This window comes from Labrus bergylta, chromosome 20 (assembly GCF_963930695.1).
Source record: "Labrus bergylta chromosome 20, fLabBer1.1, whole genome shotgun sequence".
Lineage (NCBI taxonomy): Eukaryota > Metazoa > Chordata > Actinopteri > Labriformes > Labridae > Labrus > Labrus bergylta.
In genome coordinates, this window is record NC_089214.1 from 23,821,658 (window position 1) to 23,834,663 (window position 13,006).

The 13,006-nt window shown below is 44.2% G+C and overlaps 1 pseudogene; it reads right to left on the bottom strand.

The window, feature by feature from the left end:
- The window catches only part of LOC109978393 (matrix metalloproteinase-16-like), a 28,127-nt pseudogene extending 16,524 nt beyond the window's left edge, over positions 1–11,603 (bottom strand).
- Positions 11,604–13,006: the final 1,403 nt, after the last annotated feature.

A 13,006-nucleotide genomic window follows, 5' to 3' on the forward strand; every position in this document is an offset into this window, starting at 1 on the left:
TTGTGAAAAAATGAATGGTGTGTTAAAAAACCGCATTGTTAAAATCTGCCAACACACAGGTTTGAATTGGGTGGAAGCGCTTCCACTGGCGTTAATGGTGTGTCGTTCAAGTGGGCTCCGTGATTTGCGCATGACACCCCATGAGTTGGCAATGGGCAGACGGATGCCGACACCTTGTTTGCGTACAAGTGGCAAGGGTCCAAGTTTAGCCCTTTTAGAAGATGAAATGCGAGTGTATGTTAATTACATGGCTGCTTTACATAAGAGAATATACACATATGTCTCTGACAGGCAAAAACGAGAGGAGGTGCAAGAGAGACTCGATGAGCAAAAGACGAATGCAGTGCAACCTGGAGACAAGGTATTCGTGAAGGTGTTTAGGAGGAAGTGGTTTAATGAACGCCGCGAAGGACCATTTGAAGTAGTCCGCAGTACGGGAACTGCGGTCCAGGTTAAAGGGTCTCCTACCTGGTATCATTTATCACATTGTGTTAAAGCGCCAACAGAAGAGGTTCCACGATCACAGAACCGAGATGTTGAAAGCGCAAGAGAGCCAACAGAAGCTGCGGAAGCAGCAGAGGTTCGTGCAGACCCCCAAGGTCACGATCCGGAAGAAGGGATTGACCATGTTGGGGCTATGCATGATGATTTTGATTACACTTTTGATGATGTCAGGGATGACTTGTCAGTCCGTGAGCAAGAAAGACGATTTGGTGACATTGATTTACAACATGTCCCAGAAACAACAGAGTCTATTTCTCAAGAGCATGAGTCAAAGACTCCAGAGGGCTGTGATGCCTCTACAGGAAAATTCACAGACCCAGTTGGACCAAGGAGTCCAAGGCCAACCCGAAGAAAGGTTAGACCAAAACGTTACGAGGACTAGAGTAGAAGTGATTTTGGGAAAGTCAGTTCAGCTCCCATGTCAGTGTACAAAGGAAAATAATGGGAAAGGAAAATTCCGAGTCAAGTGGGAAGATAGCCATGGTAAGGTTATTGATTTATTGGGGACATCACCACTAGAAAAGTATGTGTTGCTTAATGATCGAAGAAGGTCAAAGATTGAGGGAGACTGTAGTCTTTATTTACGTAGATCTCAGATTGAAGATCAAGGTGACTATAAGTGTACATATTATGACCCAAAATTAGTAAATATGGGAGAGCATAGTGTCCAATTGGGGTTAGGTTACAGAAACAGTATTGTGACTTTAGTGGTACTAAATGAAACTAGAATTGCAAAACCCCTGGTTGTTGAAGTAGGAAAACTGTCAACTACCATATCAACTCTCCCGCTGATTGAGAAAATAAAGCAGACATCCACCTTTTCAAAACTGAAGGTTACTGACGTCACAGAGATATTGCATCTAAATACAGCTGAGCCTCAAATGATTTCTACAACTCAAATTCCTGTAAACATTGTGATTAAAGCTACGTTAGGGAATTCAGCACGCCTTCCATGTAAATGTGGAAAATGGAATAATGATGGTAATAATCCCCCTAATTGGAAAAATGCTCGTGGTGAAGAAATAGTGCTAACAGGACCTGAAATTAATAGTGTGCCTCGTGATCAAAGAAAGTATATTTTGTATAATCACATAAGGTTGTTTAGGGTTGAAGACGACTGTACACTTGTCCTAATCAATGTAACAGGGGAAGATCAGGGAGAATATACATGCACTTATTTGGATCCAGAGTTTAAATTTGTACCACATCACAATTATTGGGTAAAAGGGTATAGAACTCGTAAGATAATGCTTGTGGTAGAAGGCCTAGATCCTATTGAAGTAGTTACGGTGGCTAAAGAGGTTCAAAAGCAACTAGTCACTCCAAGGGTGACTGATGAACAGATGATGTCTACTACTGTAGCTCAGAGAATACCTAGTAGTATTAGCGTATCAACTTTGGTTACTACTCTAGCTGCGACTTTGGTAAAAAAGGATGTTACAACAGCAATGATGACAATTTCTACTTCTGTTACTCCTAGTAATTTTACAAGTGAGGTTGTAAAGATGGGATCTACTATCAACGAAACAATGATGAGTTCTTCGGTGTCTACAAAGTCTGTAGGTATGATGTTGACATCTGTTGCTACATCTACATTAGTTAAGGCAGCTGAAACAATTCAGATGACTATGTCGAATCTGATTGGTGATTTTGTAGATGCTGACGGAACATCAGAAGGCATGACTAAACATCTTCATGCATTAGAGAAGCGTGAAACCCAATGGAAAGCTTATGGGTTTGATTCCTCGGTGTTGCAAATTGCAGACCCGTGGGCAAGTAGAAATATGTGGTACCAACAGTTGACTCACTCTGTTAGATTGGCTAGTAATTTGAGTGGTCCATGTGTCGTGAGAGTTCCAGCACCAGGCACATGGCCTTCAATTCTAGAGACGGTACCAGAACCTTTAACTTCTAAATGTCAAAATTATGCGCTATCGTGGTTGGTATTTAAGCAACAAGCACCATATGATTATTGGATGGCCGTGTCGGTGCATCTATTTACACCTCAACGGAATTGTGCTTGGTTGAAGAACTTATCATATATAAATCTCCTTGATCAGTATGAAGATATTACAACAGCAGTCCCTGATCCTATGGAAGTGACACCTGTGAAGGTTAAATCTTGTTTTTGTTCAAATGGTACTCATGGTGGAGATGGTATGTTTATGGGAATATCAGAATGTGATAACTATATGATGCAATTTGGACGACGTGATCAAAGGGCTATTGATGACATGTATACAGTGACCTTTCATGCACCACATCGCCGACTGAGTAAAACTCTAAGTGTAAAGAATCAAACTTTACCGGGTAATTTTACCATAGGAACATTTAAAGATATCTGGTGGATTTGTGGCGATAAGGCATACTTATTTTTACCTTATGGTTGGATTGGATGTTGTTATATGGCACAGTTGAAACTTCCGTATGATGTTTTTGTTATTCAGAAGGGACAAGGGTCTGATGAGGATAACTCTACGACAATCTCTAGCAGTAGAAAGAAAAGAGATTTGGCACAATTTCACAACTTGGAGTCTTATCATTGGAGGATAAGTTTGGGAGAGAAATGGGGAATAGGATTGTTTCCATGGTATGGTGTTACATACTTAGCTGATCATATTGATAATATTACATATACCCTGCAAGGTTTTGCAAACGAGACCATAAAAGGTTTTGAATATTTGTCAAATACTCAGAGGAGTCATCGATTGACGTTGCTGAAACATGACATGGCTCTTGATTACATTTTGGCCAAACAAGGTGGCCTCTGTGTAGCTTTGAATCTAACTGGAGAAGCCTGTTACACTTTGATTCCTGATGCTACTGACAATATGACTAGTGTCATAGATGCTTTGAAACTAATTAGGGATTCATTTGGTCCATCAGAAAGAGCGGGATGGTCTGCGAATACTTGGTTACAAGACCAATTAGGACCAGTAGGAGCTATAATGGTTCAGATTTTGGTGGCTACCCTTCTATCACTGTGTGTGATGTTTTGTTTTTGTACGCTGTTGTTGACCTTTGCTAAGGCTATGATATTGAGATGGGTAGGAGTTGTGATGCCAGGAGAAAACATTCAGATGCCGCTACTGAGTGGTAATGACCTAAGTGAAGGTGAGGAGGTCATAGAGATTGGAGAGAAATATCCATTTTTGAATATCTGAATTCAACATTGACTCACTATTATTTTGAACTGGAAGTGAATTGATAAAAGGGGGGAATTGAATATTTTAATCATGTATATTAATCATGTATATGTTAATCATGTAGTGGAATAAGGTGAAAGTATGATACAAAAATGAATATCTTTGATGGTTTTGTATGTACAAAGATACTGGTTGTTGATTTTTCTTCCCAGGATGATATTTGGGAGACCAATGTGAAGGTGGCTGATTGTCCAGAGATCCTTCCAGATTAATGGAGTTGAAACAACCAAACTTAAGAAAATGGAGGATGGAAATGGACAACGGAAACCTGAATGAAGACATCATGATGAGGGGTTTCGATTGAAAAATCATTGAAGGTTTATTACAATGTAACTTGTATTGTTGATAAATATTTTTGTATGTTTTACTTTATAGTAGATATTTTTAGCAAGACATATTTTTCTGGAACTGTATGAGATGCATATATTGGGACCTCAGGTGTTTTCTTTCTTTATCGATCCTTAGGGAAAGTGGTGTTAGGTAGGGAGAGGTCCATTGGAAGGTGCGATGGGTCGACCAGCCTGACTTTGGACAATTTTTAGATTTTATTTCTGAGGTTTTGAATGTGTGCATTTATATATCATCCTGAAAAGTTTTCATAACCCTTTTTCTTTTTAATTGGTTTGGAGTACTATAGGTGGTTGCCTGGGGCAGAGGAACCGTGAGAGAGTTTTCCTGTCTAGATTGTTTGATGGATAATAAAGAAAGATAGCTGCCTGATGGGTTTTTCGCTCTCACACTCCACAAATAAAAATTTTACTATATTACTAAGGTTAAGCATGAACAGAAGTGATTCATATGAGGCTAATTAACATCATAATTGTATAATTTATCTCGTTTGCGAGACTATAGTCTCGCTAGGGGGGACTATGAAGTGTCTGATGTAACCAGGACAGAGATAATATAAGTTTACAATGGGTGCGTCTGGAGATAGTATCTGAAGGAGATTTAGGAGTCCCCTTAGCTGGAATGTTTAAATTGGGGTGTTGTATAGGAGTATTGCCATATATGGTTGTGTAACTTGATGTTTTTATGACCCATGACGGGAAAACAGATGTTTAGATGCATATAAGCAATTGTCTCTGTGTGTTCGACAGAGATCATTATTGGCTTCTTGATCCTCCTGGTCAGACGTGACCAGTGATTCTGTTTCTTGCTTAAATAAAATTATACTCTTTGAAAGCAAGTCAGTCTCAACGGCGAATTTCTTCATCATCCAACATATCAACAACAAGGAAATCCACATCATTAGTTTTAATAGGAATATGACGTGGAGCGCTATTGCCATCTAGTGTTAGAATATCCATGAATACGTAACCTTCATAATTATACATTTAGACGTGTTATAAAGCATACTCTTTGATATTAGCTATAGAAGGTGTTATTATATCTACTTTATTAAGATGTCTTATTAAGAATGCTGACTGTATAACATGGTTTTGTTCACCTACAGGCTGGGATTAACTGAGGATGTTCCCAGATGGTGTGATTTTCATCTCAACATGAATCTGATAGAAATGTTTGTCTAAATATATGACGTGAATTTACATCAACGTGGATCTGATAGAAATAATATCAAAATGAATGTATGGTGACTTATATATGTTTAGATTCTTATTCTTAATCTTATTGAGTAAACTTGGTTTAGTTTGAACAAATGGCAGTAGCCCATGGGCAGCCCCCCTCTTCTCCTGCAGACCCCCCTCCTCTCATCCAGCTGATAAGAGTTCACACTGAGCTCAGATCTCCAGTTTTAGTTTTGGTTGAAGTTTTTTCGGAGTTCAATCGAACACATCTCACAGTAAGACTGCTGGTGGCAAGGGGTGCTGGAAGATTAAGTCTTGAGTCGTGTCTATTCAGAGCCCTCCTTTAAATCCAAATAGAATCCCAAAATTCGTTGATCAACTTTTCCTTTTTGACCATTTTCTGATTAAGTCTTTCACACAATACCGCGTCTTATCTCATTACTAAATATATAATGTCACCATACATTATAATTGCATTATCCCAGTCATAATAATCATATTCTTTATCTGTTTCATCTATACCTTATTGTTTACCCCTTTTATATTAAATTTTACACATAAAATTCAGGACTTTGTCTGTGTGTTTTCTTGTTTAACGTTTCCAGAACTTACTTCTTTCAAGATATGAAACTGACTGATTAATTAATTAACTTAAATCATTAAAGTTATTTTCTTCCTTTAACAGGAAGTGGTGCCCCCTTCTAAATCTGAGGTTAAATAAAGAAATAACATCTTAACAATTTAATTACGCTACAAAGGTCAGTGTTTATGGCATCTGAACCTTTTCGACAAAAATCAGAAATATGGAAGAAGCTGTGACATGAGAGCCAATCAGAAACTGTTTTACCAAACTCTATTAAAAAAATGACCATTGTGCCCGAGTGTGTGTGTGTGTGTGTTTGTGTGTGTGTGTGTGTGTGTGTGTGTGTGTGTGTGTGTGTGACACATCACGAGCACAGACTTTTAATAAATCTGGTCCTATAAAAAAATCTCTGTAGGATCCTTGGACTTACCTGTCTCCTTTAAAAAAGTAGGTCTTGGACACGTCCTCCCACCACAGGGCCGTCTCGATGTTCTGAGCCGGCATGCCGGGTCCAAACTGAGAGATGTCCTTTGGGTACCCCGACAGCAGCACGGTGTCTTTAAACACTCAGAACTGTTTCCCTGCACATCAGAGGAGGAGGATCAATGAGCAGGAGGAGGATCAATGAGGAGGAGGAGCATCAATGAGGAGGAGGAGGAAGAGGAGGATCAATGAGGAGGAGGAGGAGGAGGAGGAAGAAGAGGGTCAATGAGGAGGAGGAGGAGGAGGAAGAGGAAGAGAGGGAGGGAGAGGAGGAGGATCAATGAGGAGGGGGAGGAAGAGGAGGAGGAGAGAGGAAGAGGAGGAGGAAGAGGAGGATCAATGAGAAGGAGGAGGAAGATGAGGAGGAGGAGGAGGATCAATGAGGAGGAGGAGGATCAATGAGGAGGAGGAGCATCAATGAGGAGGAGGAGGAAGAGGAGGATCAATGAGGAGGAGGAGGAGGAGGAAGAAGAGGGTCAATGAGGAGGAGGAGGAGGAGGAAGAGGAAGAGAGGGAGGGATAGGAGGAGGATCAATGAGGAGGGGGAGGAAGAGGAGGAGGAGAGAGGAAGAGGAGGAGAAGGAAGAGGAGGAAGAGGAGGAGGAGAAGGAGGAAGAGGAGGAAGAGGAGGAGGAGGAGGATCAATGAGGAGGAGAAGGAAGAGGAGGAAGAGGAGGAGGAGAAGGAGGAAGAGGAGGAAGAGGAGGAGGAGGAGGATCAATGAGGAGGAGGAGGAGGAAGAGGAGGAAGAGGAGGATCAATGAGGAGGAGGAAAACAAGGATCAATGAGGAGGAGGAGGAGGAGGAGGAGGAAGAAGAAGAGGATCAATGAGGAGGAGGAGAAAGAGGAGCAGGAGGAGGAGGATCAATGGAGGAGAGAGGAGGAGGAAGAGAAGAGGAGGAGGGTTAGGGCAAACAAGTTCAACAGGTGAGTTCTGATCGTTTCCTCAGGTCTGTTAACCCCAGAGAGACGAGTCCAGGCCATACTAGCAGCCACACACACGCACGCACGCACGCACACACGCACGCACACGCACACACACACACACACACACGCACACACACACACACAGCTCACCATAGATCTTCTGGATCCCCAGCAGATCGTCCATGGGCAGTCTGAAGTTCTCCGTGTCCATGTATTGATAGCCATGATGGCTGTCGGGTCGTTCGAGTGTTCCAGTCCCAGAGCGTGTCCGAGCTCGTGGACCGCCACCAGGAACAGGTCGTTACCTGCAGACAGTTAGAGAGTACTACCTTTGGTAGTTTATTGTCTGATGTTTGTCTCTCTGTGGTAAACCAGGATGTCCTTCTGGATGTGCGGCCACAAACACTGAGCCAGTTTGTACGCTTGACTGATGATCAGCTGGAAAATATACAGAGACAATATGAGGAGGAGGAGGAGGAGGAGGAGGAGGAGGAGGAGGAGGAGGAGGAGATGATGCAGAAAGTCAAGAATGAGAGAAAGAAAGAGAGGTAACATGAGGGGAAAGTTTACACCGGGTAAGGAGGAGGAGGGAGACGAGGTGAGAGGAAACAGATTGGGAGGGAGAAACAGAGGAGGAGGAGGTGAAGATTGAAGAGGAGGAGATAATTTGAAGGTGAGGAAAGATGGGAGGGAGAGAAACAGTAGAGAAATAAAGTGTGAGGTTAAGTAAGGAAAGAGGTTGTTAGAAGTGAAAGAGAGAAACAGGATGATGAAGAGACGAGGGAACAATACAACTCAGTCTGCAGGCCGTAAACGCTAAGCAGCAGACGTCTGCTGGCCGTACATGCTAAGCAGCAGACGTCTGCAGGCCGTACACGCTGAACTGCTGCTGATGTCTGCAGGCCGTACACGCTGAACTGCTGCTGACGTCTGCAGGCCGTACACGCTAAGCAGCAGATGTCTGCAGGCCGTACACGCTAAGCAGCAGAAGTCTGCAGGCCGTACACGCTGAACTGCTGATGACGTCTGCTGACCGTACACGCTGAACTGCTGCTGACGTCTGCAGGCCGTATGCGCTAAGCAGCAGACGTCTGCAGGCCGTACACACTAATCGGCCACTCTGACTCTAGCCACAGACTGGGAGATGTTTAAGCAGGCAGCCACCTACAACAACCACACAGACATTGAGGAGTATTCTGACACTGTTACCTCCTACATTAGCAAATGCATTGCTGATGTTACCACCACCAGAACCATCACCACCCGGGCTAACCAGAAGCCATGGCTGACAGGAGAGGTACGCGGGCTACTGACTGCCTGACCAAGGAGGTTGTTGTCGACTTCCGGAGAGTCCCCACTCCTAGACCCCCACTGACCATCGACGGTGAAGAGAGCACGAGCCCCCCCATCCATCATGTGCTCCTTCTACAGAGGCACCATCGAGAGGCCTCAGGTGACCTTCAAAACATGACCGATGGCTACAGAGCGTCTTATAAGCACGCTGCCCGTGTGTAGATGAAGTCCCCTTCATTCATAACTTTAACTAGTGCAGTCTCAGTACTATGGGGGACTCTAAATACTGACTCAACCTTAATTTAACCTGGAGCATTCCAACTAGGGATGACACAACAGTTAGCCCTGCCCCTCATATGTAGCCCCGCCTATTAGATGTAGCCCCGCATATCACCTGTAGGCCAGCCCATCTCATGTAGCCCCGTCCCTGACATGTAGCCCCGCCTATTAGATGTAGCCCCGAATATCACCTGTAGGCCAGCCGATCACATGTAGCCCCGCCTATCACATATAGCCCCACACATCACCTGTAAGCCAGCCCATCTTATGTAGCCCTGCCCCACACATCACCTGTAGGCCAGCCTATCACATGCAGCCTCGCCCGTGTTGTACTTTGTGATACAATGTCTTTATGATGGCGTGCGCTGCAGTCAGAACGATAAACACGTTTAAATTATTCTCAAAAAAGAAAAGAAGCGCTGCTCACCGTCGTGGTTCGGGTTTCCAAGTGTCCACGTCTCGTCTGAGTCAAAGTGTGTGTCTCCTCCAATCCCTGGTCCTGGGAAGTAGGCGTGGGCCAGGAAGCCTCCCTCGCCATCAAACGGCAAGCTGTCACCATGGAAACCTGAGGCGAAGATGATGGTTATGTCCACGTCTTTTTTTGTCCTCTCCAGCTTGCTGTACAGATGTAAACGCAGCGGTGTCACATTCTGCCAAACATCAAATGCTCGTCTGATGGCGTCGTGTGTCTCCTCCGCCCCAACTTTAGGCGTCACATTTTTTATGCTGCAGCGAGACAGAGGGGGAGGAGTCAGACGTTCTTTATACTGCAGAGAGACAGAGGGGGAGGAGTCAGATGTTATTTATGCTGCAGAAAGACATAGGGGGAGGAGTCAGATGTTATTTATGCTGCAGAGAGACAGAGGTCAGATGTTATTTATGCTGCATCACATAGGGGGAGGAGTCAGATGTTATTTATACTGCAGAGAGACAGAGGGGGAGGAGTCAGATGTTATGCTGCAGCGAGACAGAGGGGGAGGAGTCAAATGTAATTTATGCTGCAGAGAGACAGAGGGGGAGGAGTCAGATGTAATTTATGCTGCAGAGAGACTGAGGGGGAGGAGTCAGATGTAATTTATGCTGCAGATAGACATAGGGGGAGGAGTCGGATGTTATTTATGCTGCAGAGAGACAAAGGGGCAGGAGTTTTATATCAGAGTCAAAGGTGAACGTAATTTGCAGTTAAGTGATTTCATAGCTCAGCGTCCTGAGCGTAGACACGCCCCCACTAGCAGTACTAACAGAGACTTTTATTCCAAGCGACGCAGATCGAGAAGAGGGGAGGGGGGGGGGCATCGGGGACAGCAATCTGACTCGTCTGGTGTCTTTAGCTGCAGCAGACAGTTACGTGTTTGAGCAGATTCAGACCTGATGTGAGCTCATAAACAAACAGAGAGTGAAGAAGACGAGGAGTTCATTCAGGCAGAAATGATTCTAAACATTTTCATGAACATTCATAAAATATGAATGCTATTTTTGAATGACATTTTTACATGAATGAGCCAAGATGTGATGAAAAGACCCAAACAGAGGTGATTTACACCATCCAACACACACTCATCTTTCCTCCTCTCAGCTCCTCCTTCCTCCTCCTCTGTCCTCCTGTCTCCTCCTCCTTTTTCCTCCCCTTCTCTCCTCCTCTCCTCTCAGCTCCTCCTTCCTCCTCCTCTCTCCTCCTCCTCCTCTCTCCATCTCCTCGCTCCTCCTCCTCTTGTACAGACGTTGTGATTGTTATTGTGCGGATAAAAAAGACCAACATGTCAGGAATGTTTTTATGATATAATAATGACTCACATATATGTGATGTGTTTGTGCTGCCACCTCTGTCCACTCGACGATCCTCCTATCAGGTCAGGGACTCCACACCTGGGCCTCTTCATCCACCTGAGGGGCGGAGCCGAGGAGGACACAGGTGAGCTTGTATTTGCAGCATTCATAAAGTGATGAAGAACAATGAATGTGTAGTCTTCATGGACAGAGTTCTCTGCTCACAGATTGGTTGACTCATTAACGAGTGTGTCTGATTGGTTAACAAGGACAGAACGTTTTATAAACTGTTGAAGAAGAACTTTCTCTCTTCAGCCCTGTGGACGGGCGAGGACATTCATCATTGTTAAACGTGGAAGCTGACTGTGTTCCTGAGGAGCTGAATGCTGAGATCATATAATTTACTACAGACAGATTCATAATGAGAGTCAGGAGGACTGCTGCTCTGGTCTCAGGTACCTGACTTAAAGAGTACAGACTTTGTGACACCTGAACGCTCTACAGGTAGGGTTCCGTGAACATGTGTCTCCTAGTGTAAAATCAAAGTCATTCACAGACAGACAGCTGCCTTACCTTATCGTGTTGTCACTGCGTCACAGCGCAGCAGAGGGGACGGAGACAGACAGGTGTTAGTGACACTTATACAGGTGTGTCGTGACTCTGTCTTACCTGTAGAGGTGTGTTATGACTCTGTGTTACCTGTACAGGTGTGTTATGACTCTGTGTTACCTGTACAGATGTGTTATGACTCTGTGTTACCTGTACAGGTGTGTTATGACTCTGTGTTACCTGTACAGGTGTTTTATGACTCTGTGTTACCTGTACAGATGTGTTATGACTCTGTGTTACCTGTACAGGTGTGATGTGACTCACTCTATTGTGTTCCTGTCCAGGTGCCCTGTCACATTGAGGCTGTAGCGGCGCTGCATGGCAGCGATAGCAGACTGCATAACCTGAGCAGAACGCAGCACAGACATCCGAGGGCCTGCAGAAGGCAGGTAACCGTACCTCTGCAGCCACGCCTGGAGGGACATAGGAAGGGAGGAGGAGGCAACACGTGAGATAATACAGGTGAGAGGGGATAATGTCTGGAAAAAAAGGTAATACACAAAGAGACATGTTTACAGTTGAGATGCAGCGGTCAGATCCTGACCGACTCAAATAGCTAGCTCAGGTATCTGTGCATGAGGAATTGATCTATGCAGTTTAGTTCCATGTCATTGTGTGTTTACATCACGCACCTGCGTAGACTAAGTAACTGTCAGCAGAGTGCTGGTAGGCCTGGAGGAACCAATGTAGCATGGAGGGGGCTAACAACAAAGGCAGTCTCTCTATACCTCTAATAAACAAAAAATCAAAGCTGATAAAATATAGTCCGCCACAGTCCCCTTCTTTTAGTTATCCTGGCCTTAAGACAGCGAGGCATCAGTTTAAATACACCTTTAGCTGTAATGAAGATGCTAACCCGTGCTGCGGTCAGCTAAAGAGACACCGAGTCAAGCCATTTCAGCCTGCAGCGGAGCGCTGTGGTCTGAGCGTGCAGGACCAGCTGACTCTGCTCATACAGTCAGAAAGCACAGGAGCGGGACTCAATTTACGTTGTTTTCTGTCACAAATCCCTCTGTTAGCGTACGTTACTTTCATTAAATACCACTGTGTGTGTTTAGGTAAAACAAACTCACTCAATGCTGCTCAAAACAACCACATTTAGCGGTTAACAGATGCTTTTTTCTAACCCTCGTCAGCATCATTACGTCCTGTCCCTGCATCGATGCATTAATCGTCTAGTCTGCATCGCGATGCATCGATTAAATGATTAATTACAACAGCCCTACATTTCACACATACAGAAATATCCTGAAAAACTCCGGAGATTAGTCTACCGGAGGGACCAGACCCCGCATATTTTTTCCGCAGAAAGTCCGATTGAGCTGATGTCTGAACGCGGCAGCAAATTCTCCCGAGATTTCACATCGAGCAAATAGAAAGAGAATTACATTTATATACAGTGACTGTTTAAAGTGTCTGCACGCAACAACTACAATCTCCGTGCTCTAATGACCCTGCTGCATTATGTTTTCTGCTCGTCAGTAGTGCTAGGCGATATGGCCTAAATTTGGTATCACGATATTTTTTTGCCTAATGTCGATATGACTCGATATTTATCGTATTAAAGTTTATAAATGTAGCCTATAAAACTGAATCTCCACTGTATAAAAAAAACATACATCACTGGCCCGACCATTGTAATCGCTGACCCAGAAACATTACTTTTGATTCGAAAAATAACAGTCACCAATTTACTCTTGAACCATTCTGATGCAAAAGTCAGTTACAACTTGATTCCCTGATCCCCCTCCCCTCTGACAGGGATAGTCCCCCCCCGAGTGAGTCTGCAGGGTCACCACGGCAGCCAACATCGTTTGGTTTCTGTGTC